This window comes from Balaenoptera borealis (genome assembly GCF_965194805.1).
Source record: "Balaenoptera borealis genome assembly, chromosome: 3".
Classification (NCBI taxonomy): Eukaryota; Metazoa; Chordata; class Mammalia; order Artiodactyla; family Balaenopteridae; genus Balaenoptera; species Balaenoptera borealis.
In genome coordinates, this window is record NC_138866.1 from 14,461,296 (window position 1) to 14,482,422 (window position 21,127).

General features: G+C 45.7%; 1 protein-coding gene and 1 long non-coding RNA gene across 7 annotated transcripts in view; one reads left to right on the top strand and one right to left on the bottom strand.

The window, feature by feature from the left end:
* FOXN3 (forkhead box N3) overlaps positions 1 to 21,127 on the top strand; it is a 407,081-nt gene that overhangs the window by 237,731 nt on the left and 148,223 nt on the right. The window lies entirely within an intron of this gene.
* LOC309624948 overlaps positions 9,105 to 21,127 on the bottom strand; it is a 33,622-nt gene continuing 21,599 nt past the window's right edge. The window contains exon 3 of the long non-coding RNA XR_014242254.1: positions 9,105 to 21,005. This is a non-coding gene — a long non-coding RNA (uncharacterized lncRNA). The remainder of the gene's footprint in view (positions 21,006 to 21,127) is intronic.

Genomic DNA, 21,127 nt, shown 5'->3' on the forward strand with positions numbered 1-21,127 from the left:
TTATAAGTGAAAACCCTGAGACGCATGTGGATCTCAGGATCACGTGGGGAGTTAGTGGCAGACAGAACCTGAGCCTACTCTTCATCCTCTTTCACCAACACCAGCGCTCTACCAAATCCATAAATCATCCTGTTTAAAAAGCAGCCCTGGACTTCCCTGGCGGTCCAGTGGTTAAGAATCCGTGCTTCCACTGCAGGGGGCACCGGTTTGATCCCTGGTCGGGGATCTAAGATCCCACATGCTGCGCGGCACAGTGAGAAAATTCAAAAAAACAAAAAACAAAAAAAACAAATAAAAAGCAGCCCTGGTGGAAACAACCCAAATGTCTGTCAAAGGCAAATGGATAAACAAAACAAGGCTTATATGTACAATGGAATATTATTCAGCCTTTAAAAGGAACGATATTCTGATATGTGCTACAACATGGGTGAGCCTTGAGGACATTATGGTAAGAGAGACAAGCCAGACATGAAAGGACAAGTGTTGTATGATTCCACTTCAACTTATAGAGACAGAAAGGAGATTGGAGGTTACTTGGGGTTGAGATGAGGGGCAGCCAGGAGGTAGTGATATTAAACCACTCTGGGTACAGAGTTTCTGTTTGGAATGAGGACAAACTTCTGGAAATAGATAGTGGTGATGGTTGCACAACTATGTGAATGTACTCAGTGCACTGAACTGTACACTTAAAAATGGTCAATACGGCAAATTTTATGTTATGTATATTTTATCACAATAATAATTAAAAAGAATCCAGCCACAAAATAATAATAATAATAATTAATAATAATAATAAAGGCAGCATAGCACTTCTTTTAAACAGACCTCATTTCACACTCTAACACCTGTTCCTTCCTTTGGCCCTTCCCCTGTGCAGGCCCAGGCACTGAGGTTTCTGAGGCCACCTAGGCAGGCTTCCTGCGCTTAGGAATCCCTGGAGCAGAGTACGGCCACCTGTGGCCTTGATTCTAGACTCCCTGGCAGGTGATGACTGCTAGCATTTCCGCAGGTGACGCATTTTACAGCAGTGAGTTCTGCTCAGCAGATGACCTTTTCCGTCGAATAGCTCTGATTTTCCAACTGCAACATTTGGACAAACCCACAATTTGCTTTTGGAAGGCCAAGGAGAAACATATATCATGGTTTTTCTCTTGGTTTCACCCCTCTCCTCAGTTGGCCTCTAGCCCTGACCCGTTGACAAATAGCCTGTTCTCCTTTCCTCTTCCCTCTTCCTTTACAAGACCGCCAGGCTCGCTGCAAACAGCCATTTAAGTGAAATGCTACTACCCACAAGCAGCTGATAGTGATTCCCACTGTCTCCATTCTCCGCTCACGCTTCACACGTTTGGGTATGAGAACCGGAAGAACAACGGTGAACCGGAAGTGAGACCAGGGGCGGCCAGATAGCAGAAGGTGGATGTGTGCTTCTTCCTCGGAGCCAAGAAGGGTTTTGCAACTCCCAATGCAAGGCAACTTCTGCCCATAAAAGTTGCAGCAGATGGGAGTCACTGATTGGCTCTGCTTGAGGACTTTGGAGATTTCTCTCTGTCCTGCAGGCACCCTTTTGCTTCCTGTGCCTCCACAGACATTGACAAACAGCTGGCCTGTGCTTGCAGCGACCCCATCGGAATCTCTGCGGCCCTTAAGTCAGCATCCAAAATAAAGGAAACTGAGAGAAAATGCCTCTGAACTTAATCAGTGAAGATATTTAACTCGGTTTACTGGGAGCTAAGGAAGTACTTCAGAAATAGTTTATTCTTATGTTACCTGAAATTCGCCATGAGTGAGACTGGTAGAATCTCCCTGAATTAGGGGAATACATCATGACATTTACCTCAAAACTCAGCATAACCTTGTGATTTGAAATCGAACCCAGGGTTTCTCTACCTTGGCACTGTTGATGTTTGGGACCAGAGAGTTCTTTGTTGTGAGAGGCTGTCCTGTGCATTGTAGGATGGTTTTCAGGATTCTTTGCTGGGAGAGGCTGTCCTGTGCGTTGTAGGATGGTTTGCAGGATTCTTTGCTGGGAGAGGCTGTCCTGTGCGTTGTAGGATGGTTTGCAGAATCCTTTGCTGTGAGAGGCTGTCCTGTGCATTGTAGGATGGTTTGCAGAATCCTTTGCTGTGAGAGGCTGTCCTGTGCATTGTAGGATGGTTTGCAGAATCCTTTGCTGTGAGAGGCTGTCCTGTGCATTGTAGGATGGTTTGCAGAATCCTTTGCTGGGAGAGGCTGTCCTGTGCATTGTAGGATGGTTTGCAGAATTCTTTGCTGTGAGAGGCTGTCCTGTGCATTGTAGGGTGGTTTGCAGGATCCTTTGCTGTGAGAGGCTGTCCTGTGCACTGTAGGATGGTTTGCAGAATCCTTTGCTGTGAGAGGCTGTCCTTGCATTGTAGGATGGTTTGCAGAATTCTTTGCTGTGAGAGGCTGTCCTGTGCATTGTAGGGTGGTTTGCAGCATTCCTGCCCTCTACCCACCAGTTGCCAACAGCAGCTAGCAGCACCGGCCGCCCCCCCCTCCCCAAACTTCTGGTGATCAAAAATGTCTCCAGACATTGTCCTGGGTCCCCTGGGGGGCAAGATCGCCCCTGGCTCAGAACCACTGACAGCCAGGATTCTGCCATGTTCTGAGTTTTAGGCATTGAGGACTTCGTCAGCTGTTATTCTGGAAATAATGGGAAACGGCTTGGGGTATTTTTTGTTTGTTTGAGCCCTGCCTCATTTGTATAAAACTCCAATTTTTAAAGTGTGTGTAAAGTGTCATCAACTGTGAGAAATTAATACCTAGCACTGCTGTCAGGTGAAACCATTGCCCATGTCATAGGCTTGTTCTGTGATGGGTATTTGGTTATGATTTCAGTCCAAGTCTCCGTGCCTATGCCAGTCACGTGGCTGAATGATACGAGCAAGTTATTTACTTCCTCTCCTGTGTCTTTTTCTCCCTCCACGTCTAAGTGGAGGATACCTGCTCTTCATCTTATTAAATAGCCATGATGTGGCCAGTTCATCTGCTGAACTCACCTCATGGGGTCGTTGTCTGGGACCATGGAATTCTTCATGGTTTCATTACCTGTTCCAGAGCCCCCAGTGGATTCCCAGGTTCTATCTTCCAAAAAGCAAAACATTCATTTTCTTCCCCTAGGCTGGATAAGCTGGAATGTTTCACTATTCAGTCATCCATTGCTGCTGGAGCTCCCGTGTGCCATGCTTTGTTCAAGTCACTTGAGACACTTTGATGACTAAGCTGGTTTCCTATCACACTCTAGTTTGAAAGGTGGACTTATAATAAATCTGATGTATCATGAGAACTGCTTTCTATCACCTATACAAAGTGCTGTGGTTTAATCTTCCTGCCTATTTGGAAGTTCTTCCTAAGTCTGCAGAAGTGATTGTGGTGATGATTAGTTTGGAAGGTACTGGCATGGAGTCTGGGAGAGCACTGTTCTGGGAGTCTGAAAACCTGGCTTTTTGTTTTTAAATATTGACACTGGTCCTGATTAGCCGTGCTCCCTTTCCCAAGTCACTTTCTCTTTCTGGATCGCACTTCCTAGCTGTGTAAGATGATGTGTATGGGCTGGATCATCTCTGACTCCAGCGGTCTATGCTTATTTTAATAGTAATTGTAGGGCTTCCCTGGTGGCGCAGTGGTTGAGAATCCGCCTGCCAATGCAGGGGACACGGGTTCGAGCCCTGGTCTGGGAAGATCCCACATGCCGCGGAGCAACTAGGCCCGTGAGCCACAACTACTGAGCCTGCACGTCTGGAGCCTGTGCTCTGCAGCAAGAGAGGCCGCGATAGTGAAGAGGCCCGCGCACCGCGATGAAGAGTGGCCCCCGCTCGCCGCGACTGGAGAAGGCCCTCGCACAGAAACGAAGACCCAACACAGCCAAAAATAAATAAATAAAAGATTACTATTAATTAAAGAAAAAAACCAGACATCTCAAGTTAATGAATTTAGTACTTAAAAAAAATAGTAATTGTATTAGAATTATTAAATACTATTATAATATGTTTTAGAGCTAGAAACTTCGTGATCAGCCAGCCTTTGTGAGGAGGCGCGATTGTATGTCGTTACAATGGGTTCCCGGCTCACTTGTGCCTGGTGGGGAGACTTGCACAACTCTGCTGGGGTCGGAGGCCTTGCAGCACTTAGGGGCCCCCACGGAAGGGGTAAACCAGAAGTCTGAAAGCTTGCCCTGAAGCTCCATAAAGCAAGATGCTATCTCTAAACAGACCCATCAATTTCAGAGGGCTTCTTTCCACGGGGCTTTTTGCGGGCGGAGATGCCTTTTACCAGTATCTTTCTGTTCACCTGTGGAATTATATAAGCTCATTAGATTCAGGTTACCCACTCCTTCTGCACCTGAAGCTGTAGGTAAATTTACTGTCCAGTTTAAACCTTGTCTCCACACCTGTCACTTCTGGATCCTATAAGCTCCATCCCCAGCATTCCAGGGTCGGTCACCTCAAAGGTGACCGTAGCCAAGCTCCCAGCAAGGGATGCCCAGTCAGGAATGAGATCTCTAGGCGTATATAACAGGAGAGAAATATTTGGAGCATTCTTCTCTTTCTCCAAGACAGCTCTGCATACTTACTGTCCTTTCAGGTGTAGTCTTGCAGGTAAATCTCACCTTCTCCAAGAAACCAAATTTTGAACTCTCACTGCACGTCAGAATAAATTTCCCGAATCACCTGGATGATATTTGGCAGATACTGCCTTATATTGTGGTCCTGTGTGTACATGTGCTAGTTCTCTTAAAAGACTGTAATCATCTCCCAGAGCCATGATGGTACTCAACCACCTAGAAAGACCCTACAGCCCAGGTCGGGCTGTGCGCGGATGTGTGTGCATTAGACACCAGTAAACATCAGTGCAGGGAATGGATGGGTCTCGGTGTCAGGCACTGGGGAGCACTCAGTAAATAGTTGTAGAATTGGACCGAATGGTAAGTGCTTAAATATTTCACAGTTCTCTAGTCTTTCTACTTTATATGCCATTTACTGGGGGTTAGAAAATAAGATGAAGCTGTGTGAATGCCCTAGAGAGTGACCAGCGATTGCTGTTATCTGAAGAGCCGTAGAGCTCTTAGCTGTTTTCCAGCTCTGATTCTTTCTTTTTTTTTTTTTAAAGCAGTGTTTACTATTTCTGGCCATTATGTACACTGATATAAAAATTTAATTAGACCCTTTCTTTTCAATTAATTTTTACAGCCCTGTTTGTTTGCTCTCTCGACAGAGCCTGTATTGTGTGAACAAGAGAGATCAATTTTCTATCACAAAATTCATTACTTTTGACTAAAGTCCAGTGAGTCTGTGATCGTACGCGCCACTCTGGGTGAATTTTCCTGCCGCTGGAGAGAGTTATGGATGGTGAAATGAGACGAGTGTTCAGGTAGCCAAGAGGAGCTTTGATTCGGTCATTGTCTTCCTCAGGGCAGCAGGTGGAGCAAAGTTAAAAGGCTGTGCAACTCTTGAGGTTAGAAATATGCATGTGTTTTATTCATTCCTCATTCTTTAATATTTTTTTCAAGTATCTAGGGAAGTGAAATTAGGTAGAGAGTATGTAAAGGTTAAGAGAGGCCTTTTCTTTCAAGAGCACGTATAAAAGAAGATGTCCATTCCGGGAGGGTAGGGACCTCTAGTTTTGTTCATTCTTTACCTCCAGGGTCCACACAGTTCCTGGTACATGGCAGCTGTCCGGTAAATAGTTGTTGAGTGAGGATGCATGAGATAAATACTAACTAGTTTTGCCTTTTATCATTGATTAAAGTGTTTTCTGGATTAAAGGGTCTCTGTGACTGTCTCAAAGTCTCCATGGATAGCATCTTGGTTGGGGCTGCTTTCCAGCGTTGGGAGATACGACCACACCTGTCTTCAAGGGCTGCAGCTCCGATGCCTAACTTGGCAGGGCAGGGGCTAGGCCTGCTCCCCAAGAGGCACAGGTAACGCCCAGTGTAGCTCACACAGCCCCTGAGGACAGAGCATGAGCTTGGGAGTCACACACACACCTAAGCGCAAAGCCACCTGCCACTCGCTCTTGACATGGGGCAAGTAGTATAACCTCTCCTGTTGTCTGTTCATGGATCTGTAAAGCTGGGCCAGTGATACCTAGCACCCAGAGTGGGTGGTAGGTGATGAACGAGGGAGCGGGTAATGTCCTCCTTCCTGAGATATTAAATAAATGTATCCATTTAAATTCCTTTACCTTCTAGTGGTGTGTTCTCCATCCTCCTGTGTACTGAACGGTTTACCTCTTCCTCCTGCATGAAATGGGGCAGGTGGGGGAAACGGCCACAGTAACCTCAGTTCCTTGGTGCTTTAGGGAATCTTGGATATGGTGCAGAGTTAGAGGCTAAAGCATGAGTACGGGAAGGACTCATTTTAGGTGGAAGCAGCAGTGTCCAATGGAACTTTCTGTGATGAAGGAAATGTTCTGTATCCATGCTGTCAGGCACAGTCACTAGCTACTGGTGGCTGTCGAGCACTGGAGATGTGGCCAGTTTGACCGAGCAGCTGAATTTTTCATTTCGCTTCATTTGAATTTGAATGTAAACCCATCACATGGCGAGTGACGAGCGCATTGGGTGGTGCAGCTCTAGGGCCTTGCTGGGGCTTAAGGATTAGTGGTCTGTCCATTCCCTGGGAGCTTGTGAGAAATGCAGACTCTCAGACATCACCCCAGACCTATGAGATCAGAATCAGCGCAGGCGGTTCATGTGCACATTTGGTTTTAAGAAACACAGGGCTGGCCTCTGAGCCGCTCGGTGTTCTCCATGGACTTCCATGCGGCTGTAGTGCTAGGGAGGCTGGACCCTTGGAGCTGGAAGGTTCTCACCGTCACCTTTGCCTTCTCGGCTACTCACACACCCTAATGCAGTCTCCAGGGGACCCGTGCGTGTGGGCCTCTGTGCATCCTGTGGTTGAGAGATCAAAGGAAAAAGTTATGTAGCTTTTAACTCAGGATTAAATGCTGTTTTGCTTATTCCTCCTCATAAACCTCCTTAATGTCTATGTTCCCATGTTCGCTCCCCAAAAGGTAACTCTCTTTTTATCTTCCCACTCATCCTACTATAGCTTTATTTTTCCTACTACTTTGCCTTAAACTGGTAAAGATGTGGGTATGTACGTATATATTTCTCTCTCTCTCTCTCTCACTTTCTGGATGTTTCAAACCGAACCAGTACATTCAGGCTGTGGTTATCTTAATGCTTCCAGCACTCTGGCTACTGATAAATATTTCAAGAGGATAAATAACATTTTCTACATGAAATGAGAGAAATGTCCCCCACCTCTCTGAAAGTATTAATAATTTCTCTTCTGTAATGGGACTGATTTAGCCAATTGAAACACAGAAAACTTCGCAGATCTTTTTGACATCCAACGGTCAGATCACTTTGGCTAATGGGGATGTTACTTGGGTATTGCTGATATTAGCCAAGTTGGGAATTTGATGGAGACTTTTCATTCTGCCCTCTTTTCAGTCTTGAATCCTCGCAGACATGATGTGCTGGTGGCCCTCCACCGGATGTTTGTCTATATGATGTTGGTGGCAGGTTGCAAAACTGTATTAAGCTGCATCTTGGGAGCTGCCAAAGGCACTGTGAGGAAACTGAGGCACTGAGCTAGAAGGGGCACCACACCAGGATTCCATGCCCCTAAATTGTGTCTCTAAAACAGACCCAAGGTCACAGCACTGGTAAATGAGGAGCCACAGTGTGACCCCTGGCGGTTTGGTTCCAGATTTTGCACGATTTGCCATCCCCCGCGCCTGCCTTTGCTCCCTGCCGGGAACAGGCCCTCTCCCGTATCGCCTGTGCTGCCTCCTTCTGAGTGTTCATGTCATTGCATCTGGTCTCTCCTCCTCCAGGTCTTTGCTCAGATGTCACCTTCTCAAAGATGCTTTCCCTAGCTGCTCCATCAAAAATAATGCATACACACACACACACACACACACACACACACCAACATTCTCTATTCCCAGTGCCCTTCTTTATTTTTCTCCTTAGCTCTTATTCTTACCTGTATCATATACAGTTATTTGTACGTACGTCCCTTGAGAGCAGGGACTTTGTTTTGCTCACTGCTATGTCCTCTAGATCTAGAACAGTGCTCAACCCAAAATAACACAAGATAAATATTTTTGAATGGATGGATGAATTAATGGCTCTGTAACCTGGAGAGCTGCTGATGCCTCTCACTTGGTCTCCTCCTTGCCTCTTTCCTGGTGTGCTTCCCCACTCCAGGTGGCCGGGGTGAGCCTCCTGAAACTCCTACTTGCCCTTGACAGTTCCTTCCAGAGGCTTTCTGTGTTTATGGCTCCTGACAACTTTACAACTCCTCTTCCTTCAGCCTTACCAAGTTTCCTTCATTTTTTTGCCTGTGTCGCCGCATCGTTCCCTGTGTCCTCTGTCCTTCCCTCCACCACCCCTGCAGACCAGGGCCCTGTGTCCTCAGATGGCCTGAGCTTTGTCTGTCCGGCTTTCACACTTCACAGTCACGTCCATCGACTCCAAGTTACGTGAGGACAGGAGCCACCTCTCTCTTGCTCCCCTTTGCTCTCCCACCTTCACACTGAGCACCCCGCACAGAGCAGGCGCTTGACAGCTGTGTATTGAAGGATGAATGGGGCCATTTAATTCTATGGGTAGAAGGAAGTCTCACTTCTGTAGAATTCAGGGTTTCTTTGGCACTATGAGGCCTTACTGTTCAAGCTGTGAGATTTAAAGACAGAATGCTTCCTGCTAATTATTAACAGTTGCCCTGGAAGAACAGAGCCATTATGGGGCTCTGAACCCTGGCACGCTGCCCCCCCCCCCCCAGCCCCTGGTGAGCAGTGCCATAGAGCAGGGCGGGAAAGCAAAGGCAGCTACCGCCCTGGCACCCGCTACCGTCCGATTACCCAAAGAGGATTGCGATCTTGGGGCCAAAAGAGTAGGGAGTGGGTAAAAGGCTTTGCAATGAGATTATAACACCTAAAAGCGCCTTGCTTTTGTTCAGGAAATAAGGTATTGGTTTTCTTCAAGGCAGCGAGACAATCCAGTTTAGGGCCTGGAGTGGTAGATCGATGTCCTGGCATTCTTCAGATACTGAAAAAACAGTTGATCTGTATTTGTACTTACTGGGTTTCTTGTTAAAAAAAAAAAAAAAAAAGGAAGAAGAACGACAGGAATGGAAAGAAATTTTAAAAGCTCATTAAAGGTCCTCTAAATGAAGAAAATTGAATGCCAGATCTGTTAAGAACATACAAAAACAGCCTCCCTTTAAAGAACATCTTATTTGGTCAGTGTGTCTTCAAGCCAGAGTCTGGAAGGTGAATGGGCAGTGTGGCCAGAATGCAGTTTCTTTATTTTGGACTTGGAGAAGAAGGATCCTTTCCCCTTGACCTCAGCTCCCTACATGTAAGATCATTCATAGCACGTCTCACGTTTGGTTGGGGCTGAGTTAGAGTCAAGTCAACGTGCTCTCTACCATTGTGGTGGGTTGTATAGCCGTCATAGCAATTCTCTTAGTGCTTGAAAGTCTTTTTCACCTCTGATGATTCCTGGAGGTGTGTTTTGTTTGGCTCTTGGCCCAGGTGCCTGAATCTTAGTCCTCCCTGCCTTACCTGAAGTTGTTATTGATGTGAAGCTTCTTTTTGCCAATGGGAGAGCAGGTCTTCCTCCTGTTGTGTGAGCAGAGAGACCCACGAGGGATTTGTCCCCCTGCTAATAATACTTGGGTTTGATTCTTGCATGATGGTTGGGGATTAGCTCACTCACAGAAGTTTCCATTTCCAGAGAGGGGAGAAGTTTGTGGGTGATTCCAAAGAAAACGTTCAAGAGAGTTTCTTCGTACCACAGAACCCGAGTTAACACTGAGTTTGGGAAACCTCGGCACCCCGGTTACAGAACTACCACGCCTTGTGTTTGAACTTCCATTGTTAAAAATTTATTCTGAATCTGTGTGTCGATTTGCTGCTAATAGTTAGACTATGCTGAACGAATACTTGATGTGTTGGAGGACGTTGCATTTTGCCCTTCAGTGTTCGGTTTGTAATAATTGATGTAAAATACGTGTCCACCCTCGAGAGGCGGCAAGAAGTGATTGCTTGGAATAAATCCCCAACTGGAGCATCTGACTTGCCCCTTTCCCTTAAAAGTGAAATAATCTCTTATCCTCTGCTTTCACCGCCACCTGCAAATGTTTTTATTTGAAGACGGGGGCTAGCTGGGTTTCAGTTAATTAAAGTTTTAATTGTGTTTGATTCTGCAGCAGACCTCATGTTTGCTTTCCTTAATAATGAAATGCAAAGTGTCGTCTCCGAGCTCACACTCCAACTGGACAGCAAGGGGGGGAGTAGAAGCAGCCTCGAAACCTGCTAGCCCTGCCCGAGACTTTGTATTTGCTATTTGCTTTTGGTATTATATTCAGGTCTGAGGAAAGTACTGACTTCAGCTTCATAATCTGAACATGACTGAAGAATTGCCCCAGTGTCTAAAATTCGAGCACTTGTGTGTTGGAAATAAAACATCGTCTGTACAAAACATAAATACTTGTCCTTTTGTGGAGAAAAAATTAACCTATCTGGCGTCTTCTTAGCAAGTCTTGCTTGCAAAGCTGGCCCTTGGCTGCTGTCTGGGTACTTAGATTTTGAGAGGTTTCCAGAACTGGTAATAAGAGTGGTTCACTGTGGCTTAACTGTTTGTATAAACAATGTGATGATGGAAGAAATTTGGGATTTTCACACGAGCCAGGCAGGGGGTGCCTATGTGCACAGTCCCCAGTAAAAACCTTGGGCACCGCTGGGAGGGAGCTCTTGAAAGCTTGTGCCTGGTTTCCTCCAGACTTTGCCCTTTTCCCTTTGCTGAATACACTTTGTATCCTTTTGCTGAAATAAATCATAGCCATGAACATTTATGCTATATACTGAGTCCTATGAGTTCTCCTAGTAAGTTACCAAACCTGGGGGTTATCTAGGGTTTGGATAGTCATTCAGTGTCAGTTTGAGATAATTATCTCTTGGCCTGAGTAAATTATTTTTCCTGGGGTATCTTGACGCACCTTCTAAACCTGTTCTGCCTCTTGAATGTTTCTATCTTAGCAGGTTCCTCCCTTCAACCCAGTATCCAAAGTCAGAAACCTCAGAATCATCTTTGATTCTCTCCTTCATTCAGGCACCAAATCCTGTCAGTTTTGCCTCTGAAGTGTCTCGAACCCAGCCTTCCCGTAGCCCTTGCCACCGTCCCAGTGTTAGCGCTACTGCCCTTTGCTGGACTTCTTGCAGCAGCTTCCCTGCCCTGGTTTTCTGCCTCTCATCTGCATTCCAGCCTGTCCTTCGTGTCACCTCCATCCAAAACCTAGGTTGAGTTACTGCCACCATTGAAATAAAACAGAAATGCCTCGGGTCAGCCTTGCAGGACCCTTCACTGCGAGGTGGCGCAGCAAAGCGGTTGGTGTGCAGATTTGTGTCGTCAGCTCTGCCCCTCACTGGCTGCTGCCACGGGCAAGTTACACACCCTCTCTGTTGTATCAGTGTCCTTATCTGTATGTGAGGATAAGAACAGTACCTTCCTGCTAGGATTAGTGCAGGTTTAAATGAGTATATGTTTAAAAACCTTAGAACATGTGCCTGGCAGATGAAAGGTGTTCCATAACTATTAGCTGTGCTTAGTTTTTGTTTGTTTGTTTTTTAATCTTTATTGGAGTATAGTTGATTTACAATGTTGTGTTAGTCTCAGGTGTACCGCAAAGTGAATCTGTTATACATATACGTACGTATATCCACTCTTTTTTAGATTCTGTTCCCGTGTAGGCCATTACAGAGTATTGAGTAGAGTTCCCTGTCCTTACTAGTTATCTATTTTATATATAGTAGTGTGTTTATGTCAGTCCCAATCTTCTAAGTTATCCCTCCCTCTCCCTCATCCCCTGGTAACCATAAGTTTGTTTTCTAAATCTGTAACTCTATTTCTTATGCTTAGTTTTTATAATTATCTCTTGACTTTCTTTCTCTGGGCTGGGAGCTGCTCCCTGACATTGTCTGGCTATGGCTCTTTAATAATCAATTGCTGAATAAATGAATGAATGAATAAATGAGAAAGAGAGAAAGGGAGTGTTGGTTAAAACAGGGTTTGTGCTCTCAAGAAGCTTGTGGTTATTTGGGGGATATAAGATGCTCTAATGGATTAAACTGAGAGTATGAGGGGCATATGGGTGAAAGTGGCACATTGTGTAAAGGGCTCAGGTGGGAAAAGAGGCGCACCAAATTGTTTAAGCGAAGTTACCAGACTCATGCTTTACCACCATTTCTGATCCCACAGAGAGAGGCAGAGAAGTGTCAGGATTTGGTGTGCCTCCAAGAAACCATCATAAAAACAAAGTCTTCCCATGGGACCCTTAGACTCTAACTCGTCTTTCTCTGGAGTGACATTTTTTAAAATAAATTTATTTTATTTTATTTATTTTATTTTTGGCTATGTTGGGTCTTCGTTGGCTGTGCGCGGGCTTTCTCTAGTTGCGGCGAGTGGGGGCTACTCTTCGTTGCGGTGCACAAGCTTCTCACTGCGGTGGCTTCTCTTGTTGCGGAGCACGGTCTCTAGGCACACGGGCTTCAGTAGTTGTGGCTCGCGGGCTCAGTAGTTGTAGTGCACAGGCTTAGTTGCTCTGCGTCATGTGGGATCTTCCCGGACAAGGGCTCAAACCCATGTCCCCTGCCTTGGCAGGTGGATTCTTAACCACTGCGCCACCAGGGAAGCCCCTGGAGTGACATTTTGAGCTACTTAACGGGGTGTGCGCCCTTCCGAGGATATAACCCCTGTCTGGTGATTTCTGAACGATTCTCTCCAGGGTGCCTAGATTTCCTCCCGGCTCTCTGCGGTAGAAGGGACACAGGGAGAGAGGAAAATAGATGTCAGTACCAGTGCAATCTCCCAGGACCCTGGCCTTCTAACACATGTCTGAGGATTGGACTGGCCATCACCAAATCTTGCATCATGGAGTTGGTAGAAAGGATTGGTGTAAGTTGCTGTTGGGTGTAAGGCAGCTGTGCCACGTGGAAGCAGTTCTGTCCTGGGAGCTGCCTGAGTAACTGCCAGAGGCCACGCTGCAGAAGGTGTTACCAGGATTGCTGTTGCTACTTTCCTTTATTTGTGTTAGGCACCCACTAGAGTCACCATGTAAAGCTACATCTTGAAGCTCCATCACAGTCTTGGGATCGTGGTTTGCTGTGTAGGTTCTGTTGTAGAGATCTTTGTATCATTTAGTTTCTGCTGCATAACAAACACCCCAAACTAAGTGACTTACAAGAATAGTCATCTCTGTGCTCATCATTCTGTGTGTTGGCAGTTTGGGCTGGGCTCAGTGTGGCTGGATCATCTCTGTTCCGGGTGGTGTTGCCTAGGCTCTCTTGTGTATTTGGACCTCAGCTAGGATGACAGGGACAGCGGGGGCCTCTCTCCACGGGCTCTCACATCATTGAGGAAGCTATTCCAAGCTTATTCGCATGGTGGCAGAAGGGTTCCGAGCCACAAGAGAGAACATATTGCTCCAATACGCAAGGACTTTTCCAGTCTCTGCTGGTGTCCTATTTCCTAATGTCCCATTGGCCACAGCAAGCCATGAGTCCAAGGCAGAACCATTGGCAGGGCCCATCTGCGGGTGTGGATACAGGAAAGCATGGTGGTTGTCGGCTCTTGCTGCAGCAGTTTGCATCAAGGTGTTTAGCTGGGGTCTTGCCAGAAATGAAAGCAGCAGTATTATTGTCTGCTCTTTTTGCCTCAGCAGTATTATTGTCTGCTCTCTTTGCCTTTCTCCTCCGGACGGTCTCCTGGGATGGGTGCAGTCAGTGGATTAGATGCTCTGCTCCCGGTCCACGTGGGCCCTCTTAGCACCATTCTCTCTATGCCCAGCCACACTACAAAGGCTCGAGCCATCTGGCTCACAGAATGATGGGTACTCCCAGTCCCAAAGGGCCCACCAGGAGAGTGTAGCTGGATCAGCACGAATCTGACGTCAGTGCTTGAAAAGGAACTCCAAGCTGACAGCAGATACAGCCCATGCATATAGTTCTGACAAAATGACATCTAAAATCCCCCATAGTCTTCTCAGCCTGCCCCGAGCCTGGGCCGCGTCCTTCTTCCGTTCTTGAGCATTCTTGAGCATCCTTGAGGAAATGCCAGCAGCTGTCTTCTGTGGCCCTCACAGTGCTGTGACGACAGCAGAGCAATGGACGAAAGTCTGGGGCTGTGAGAAGGAGGGACACTGCCTGGGACTCTGGACACCCAGACTCGTTAGTTGGGTTTCGTGCCAGGAGACTTGAACTACTGGGCACGTGGAGGGGCGGGCTGATGGCCTCCATGACATCTGCTTTCATCCCAGTTCTCATCATCTTATTTTAAGTTCTGTATCTTTTCAGGTTTTTGCTCATGTTAAAGATTGTATTCACATGATGCAAAGTATAGATAAAATTTTACGTTTTTGTGTATGGGTATTCAATTGTTCCTGCACCATTTGTGGAAGTCTATCATTAATTACTCCGCTAATTTGCTTTTGTATTTTGTCAATAATCAATTGTTCATATGCGTGTGGATCTAAAAACAAATAAATAAAGATTGTATTCAGCAAGTATTAGAGAAATATTGCCAAGAGACAGGAGTTAAAGGGATGATTTTGAGGTCAGGTAGGTGTTTGGATGTAGGATCTGGAATAAGTAGGGGAAGGGAGCAGAAAGATGGATGGTCTTCGGGTCCTAGAATGAGGCTGGGCCCTGGGCAGCAAAGATACTTGTTTGGCTGAGCCAGGTGACAGGGGATGGGACTGATCAGGTATCAGAGAACTTCTGTTAAGTGCATTTGGGGAAATAATTCAAGATGACTAGGGGTCTGGGGCATGAGTACTGGCGAGATGACTTTTGCTGCAAGCAGGAAGAATTAAATTTGAGCAAGAATGAATTTTCCGTTCTTTCAGTCTGATATTATGACAATATCTCAGGTTCAGCAAATTGGACTGTTAAGGGTCAGTGGGAGTCAAGAGCCCTCCTTGGTGGGGACTGTGCAGGTTCTAGGTTGGCTAGTAACATCAGTATCGTTGACTGTGAAAGCTGGCTTGGGTGACTGCGTGTGTGTGTGTGCGTGCACCCGTGCATGCATGTGAATGCATAGCCTAGCATGGAAACGCAAGTGGAGCCCTATCAACCCGTCTGTCTCATGTCTGCCTCCGCCAGTTACGTTCTAAGCTCTGGGAGCCTGGGACCGAGCTTATCCTGGGCGCCACCGTGTCCCCAAGGCTTTGCATGCTGCCAGGCATCTATTAAGCACTTAAGAAATATTTATTGAACGAACAAATCAAGAAAAGCTGGAAGAGGAATTTTTTTAAGCATCTTTACTTTTTTTTTTTGCAGTAATTTTTACATAATTAACCTGGACATTTTAATCAGCCCCAGAACAATGACTGTTGATGGCTTTTAAGCTCTTTTGGTGGTGGTGAGATAAGAAATGAAAGGAAGCTGACAAAACAAGGGACCAAAGTGAAATTTCTACACTATTAAAAATAAACACACACTAAAAGACTAGAAACCTAAGTTATATGGATTACTGGCCTAGGGTAGTAGAAGTATACCATCTTTTCAAAGTGTATTTATCTTTTTCCAGAATTAAAATAGCTTTTTTGTATTTTCTGATTATGAACTTAGTACATACTCATGGAGAATGGTCAAACAATGAAAAAGTATAAAGAACTCAATAAAAGTACCCTTATTTCCAGATTGTTAATATTTAAGAAAAAAATTTTAATTGTGGTAAAATGCACATAACATAAAATTCACTGTCTTAACTTTTTTTTTTTTAATTTATTTATTTTTGGCTGTGTTGGGTCTTCATTTCTGTGTGAGGGCTTTCTCTAGTTGCGGTGAGCGGGGGCCACTCTTCATCGCGGTGCGCAGGCCTCTCACTATCTCGGCCTCTCTTGTTGCGGAGCACAGGCTCCAGACGCGCAGGCTCAGTAGTTGTGGCTCACGGGTCTAGTTGCTCCGCGGCATGTGGGATCCTCCCAGACCAGGGCTCGAACCCGTGTCCCCTGCATTATCAGGCAGACTCTCAACCACTGCGCCACCAGGGAAGCCTATGTCTTAACTATTTTCAAGTGTAAAGTTCAGTGGCAGCAAGTATGTACACATTGTTGTACAACCAGTCTCCAGAACTTTTTCATCTTGCAGAACTGACACTATACCCATTAAACATCAGCTCCCTATTTCACCCTCTCCCCAACCCTTGGCAACCACCATTCTACCTTCTACTTCCTGTCTCTGTGAATATGCCTACTCTAGGTATCTCATATGAATAGAATCACACAATATTTGTCTTTTGTGTGTGTGTCTGGCTTATTTCACTTAGCATACTGTCTTTGGGGTTCATCCATGTTGTAGCATGTGTCAGGATTTCTTTTTGTATGATATTCCATTATATATATGTATCAATATATGTATATATAGTTTGTTTGTTAATCCATTCATTTGTAAATGGACACTTGAGTTACTGACACCTCTTGGCTATTGTGAATAATGCTGCTATGAACATGAGTGTTGAACATCTTTTAACATATCCCTTTACCCACCCAAACTATATTTATAAAGGGATCATACGGTGCTACTTTGTAATGTGCGTTTTTACTCCACACTGCCATATACATCTTCTCTTGTCAATTAGTATTGACAGGCAGTACTCTTTTTTACTATGTGCATAGTGTGTGTACCCTTGTATAAATTTATCTATTTGTGGTTGGACATTTAAATTGTTTTCCATTTCTTGATATTCTAACCGTGCCTCAGTAAGCAGGGTGAGACTTATAATTTTGCCCCCTTGCCTAGAAATAAAAATCTTAACATTTGGGTCTTAGGCTGAATTCTGCAGAAGCAGAGCCCAAGAGGGGGATTTGGGTAAAAGCGATTTACTAAAAAGGTGTTCTCAGGGGAAAAGGAATGAGGGAAACAGGATGAGTAAGGAACGGAGCAGAGAAGTCCTCAAATTTAGCCTCGGCCCGATTGGAGTGTAATCACCCTGGCAGAGTTGCCCCTCTTTGGTCTGGGGGTGCTGTCAGCCTGTAACTCGAAGGCCTCTCGTGGCCCTAAGCCAAGGGCAGTTCTGGAGGAGGTGCAGGGTGTGAGCTATTTATGTAGCCCTCATAGTGGCTGGAGGAGGGGGGGCAACCCCTGGTTCTGAGGCTGTGGACGGGACGTCACCACCAGTGCTTGTAACAGCCGTGGCACTTTCTTTCTGTCTGGACTGTGCTACGTACCTAAGTGCATGTTTAACAGCCTAGGTGCTCACTTATCTCCGTGTTACAAATGAAGAACTAAAATTGAATGATGGTAAGTGACTTTCCTAGTGTTCCACAGTCAGTAAGGGGTGGGTGGGATTTGGAAGGGTCTGTTCTATACGAGGGCCTGGGCTCTTTATCAGTAGCCTCTGGTGCATATTGATTAACTCCTAGAAGCAGAATGGCTGGGCCAAAGAGATAGGCATTTTAGATACGCATGTATATCCAAGTTTCTCTCCCCACCCCTTCCCCAAGTTGTATCAATTTATAGTCCTGCCGACACTTAGACTATTCTGCCATCCCTTAGTATTGTCAATCTTTTAAATACCTGCTAATCCAACTGGTAGAGATTTTTTGCCTTGATTTTCCTTTCTTTCCTTATTGCGGAGATGGACACCCTTCCCCGTGTTTTTTGGCCAGCTGTATTTTTCTCAAGGCCCAGTTTTTCATTAAGTTCTCATGCTCTTTTTTTTTTTAATTTATTTTTGGCTGTGTTGGGTCTTCGTTTCTGTGCGAGGGCTTTCTCTAGTTGCGGCGAGCGGGGGCCACTCTTCATCGCGGTGCGCGGGCCTCTCACTGTCGCGGGCTCTCGCTATCGCGGCCTCTCTTGTTGCGGAGCACAGGCTCCAGACGCGCAGGCTCAGTAGTTGTGGCTCACGGGCCCAGTTGCTCCGCGGCATGTGGCATCTTCCCAGACCAGGGCTCGAACCCTTGTCCCCTGCATTGGCAGGCAGACTCTCAACCACTGCGCCACCAGGGAAGCCCCCTCATGCTCATTTTTGATGCCTTTGAACTAGTGTCAGATCCCCACCCCCGGGATTGGAAATGCTGCGTTTATGGTATACTTGTTTCGTCCCAACGCTTCGTCCTCTTTCTAGACTCTCACTGAGTTCTCTGTCTAGTCTTATGCTAGGGCTATACTCTTTGAATTACCATACAGCTCATTTTTAAAGATGGAAACTTGCAGGATTTCTCTTGTCAGCTAGATGCTTACTAAAGAGTTGTCAAGTCTAGGACATTTATACGCCATCCAGCCCCAAATAAGAATAGGTAAAACTCTCTTGTTAGCAGTTAATAATGGTGTCTGTGGTGCTCGAGTGCCAGCAGTGACTTTTCTCTAGTGAAAGCACATTTCTCTCTTCAGCCCTGTCTGTAAACTTCATTTGCGTGGCAGACCCTTTTCTTAAAGGAAGTGGGAGAAGGAACTTTGAGCTTCATCTCCATCTGAATTATCGGTGTGTCAGTTGGTACTAAATGTGCAACTGAGAGAAAATTTGGCTTGGAGTGGCTTGAGAACAAATGGAAATCTGTTAGGTTTCTGCGACTATAGAGTCCAAGAGTAGGTCTCGCTTCAGGCAGAGGTTGTTCCGTGGGTCACATAGTCATGGTTCCTCACTTTCCGCCCTTTGGCTTTTCTTCTCTGTGTCGGTTCCATTCTCAGTCAGGCTTTCACCTCGTGGAGGCAGATGGCTGCCCAACCTGACATGAATCCTTGAAGGTCAAGGCCAGTGGAAAAAAGAAAGGATCTCCTACTCCAAAATTTGGGTCTGACTGCCATCCGCCTAACGACCAGTAACTGTAGCAGGGGCTGGTGTACATTTTTTTGACTTATGCTCACCCTGCACTAGGGGAGGGCTGGCACCCAAGGCAATTTGGGGAGCGATTACTGGAAGAAGAGGGAATAAATTCTGGCTGGCCAGGAATGTCAGCAGATGCCTACCACATCCACGTTCATGGCGCTTTATTCTCACGGTGAGAAAAGTTCGTGACGGGAGGGGGAAGGGTAAGCTGGGACAAAGTGAGAGAGTGGCATGGACATATATACACTACCAAACGTAAACTCGATAGCTAGTAGGAAGCAGCCTCATAGCACAGGGAGATCAGCTCGGTGCTTTGTGACCACCTAGAGGGGTGGGAGAGGGAGGGTGGGAGGGAGGGAGACACAAGAGGGAAGAGATATGGGGATATATGTATATGTATAGCTAATTCACTTTGTTATAAAGCAGAAACTAACACACCATTATAAAGCAATTATACTCCAATAAAAATGTTAAAAAAAAAAAAAAGTTCGTGACATCAGGCTTGGAATGGGAACTATGTTTAGAGAACAGGGGTTGCCCTGGGTCTGGTGACTTGAAGACAAGAGAATCCCCTTTTCAGGTAAATTCTGTGACTGTGGACCATCTGCAGAGCCTGGGGACGCCAGGGCCATCAGTGACTCTTGGCAGATCTTGGTGGGGTTCCTGTCTTTTTAATGAGTGAGGTGAGCTTCCAGCTTGCCATTTCAGTATTAAGCCAGAAAATGGTTCCTCAGCCCCGCTGTGGGACTCACTCTCCGAGGACCCAGCGTCCGCTGGCTGCAGGGGGGTAGATGGCACACCCCGGAGGCAGATTGCCAGTGAGCCCACCCTGACCCTTGGCCAAAGTGCATCTGCTCCCCACTCTTGCTTGGGTTTTGCTGTTACTGAAATGGTTAGCTGTGCCCAGTTAATGAAGGTGTTACTTAAATTCCTTTTCCTTTGCTTAAAGCATGAACTTTTTAATGGAATTCCCCCTACCCTTTTAAAATAAATTTTTAAGTCTAATAACAGAGGCAGCCTATGTAATGGAAACAGCAGTGACCTCGTTTCTCTCTGCTCCTTATCAGTGCAGGGCTATGCAAAACCTCTCCCAGTCAGTTTTCTAGACTGTAACGTGAAGTGGTGGTGCTAGGTGCCCTTTGAAAAGCACAGGAATGGGGTTCCAGAATGTGAGTCCAAAGTGGCTATAGAGAATGCAAGTCCAACCCTTACACTTATCAGAGGAGAAGGCCTAGTGAGGCCCAAGGGCTTATAACGGGTGAAATTGGAGGGAGGGCCTCAAACCTGGTCTTTTAGTTTGGGCTCTTAAATATAAGGAGCAAAGGACAACCATTTAAAAAGTAAAAAAAGAGAAGTGTAACTGATATGCTAAAAGAAGAGAGAAAATGGTATTATATAAAGCATTCCATTAAAACCTCAAAAAGCAGGAAAAAAGTGGAAGACAAAAATAAGAACAAAGAACAAGGGCAGTGAATAGAAAACACTAACCAATAGGCTAGATATTAATCCAACTGTATCAATAATCACTTTGAATGTCAGTAGTGTGAATGCACCAATGAAAAGGCAGATAATGGCAGAGTGAATTAAGAAACAAGACCCAACGACGTGTTGTCTACAAGAAACCCACTTTAAATATAAAGACACACATAGATTAAAGGTAAATAGATGGAGGAAAATGTACGGAAAGAAAGCAGGAGTAACTATATTAATTTCAGACCAAGCAGACTTCAAAGCAAAGAAGATTATCAGGGATAAAGAAGGGCATTACATAATGATAAATGGGTCAGTTCTACAAGAAGACGTAATTTTAACGTGTTTGTGCCTAGCAACAGAATGTCAAACTATGTGAGGCAAAAGCTAATAGAATTGCAAAGAGAAATAGATAAATCCACTGTTATAGTTGGAGACTTCAACACCTCTTTCTCAGAAATGGACTGATCCAGGAGGCAGAAAATCAGTGAGGACATAGTTGAACTCAGCAGCACCATCAACCACCTGTATATAATGGACATCCATAGACTAATTCATCCAACAATACCAGGTGACACGTTCTTCTCAAACTCACATGGAATGCTCACCAAGATAGATAACTGGAAAATGCCAAACTATGTGGAGATTAAACAACACACTGGGGGCTTCCCTGGTGGCGCAGTGGTTGAGAATCTGCCTGCCAATGCAGGGGACACGGGTTCGAGCCCTGGTCTGGGAAGATCCCACATGCCGCGGAGCAGCTGGGCCCGTGAGCCACAACTACTGAGCCTG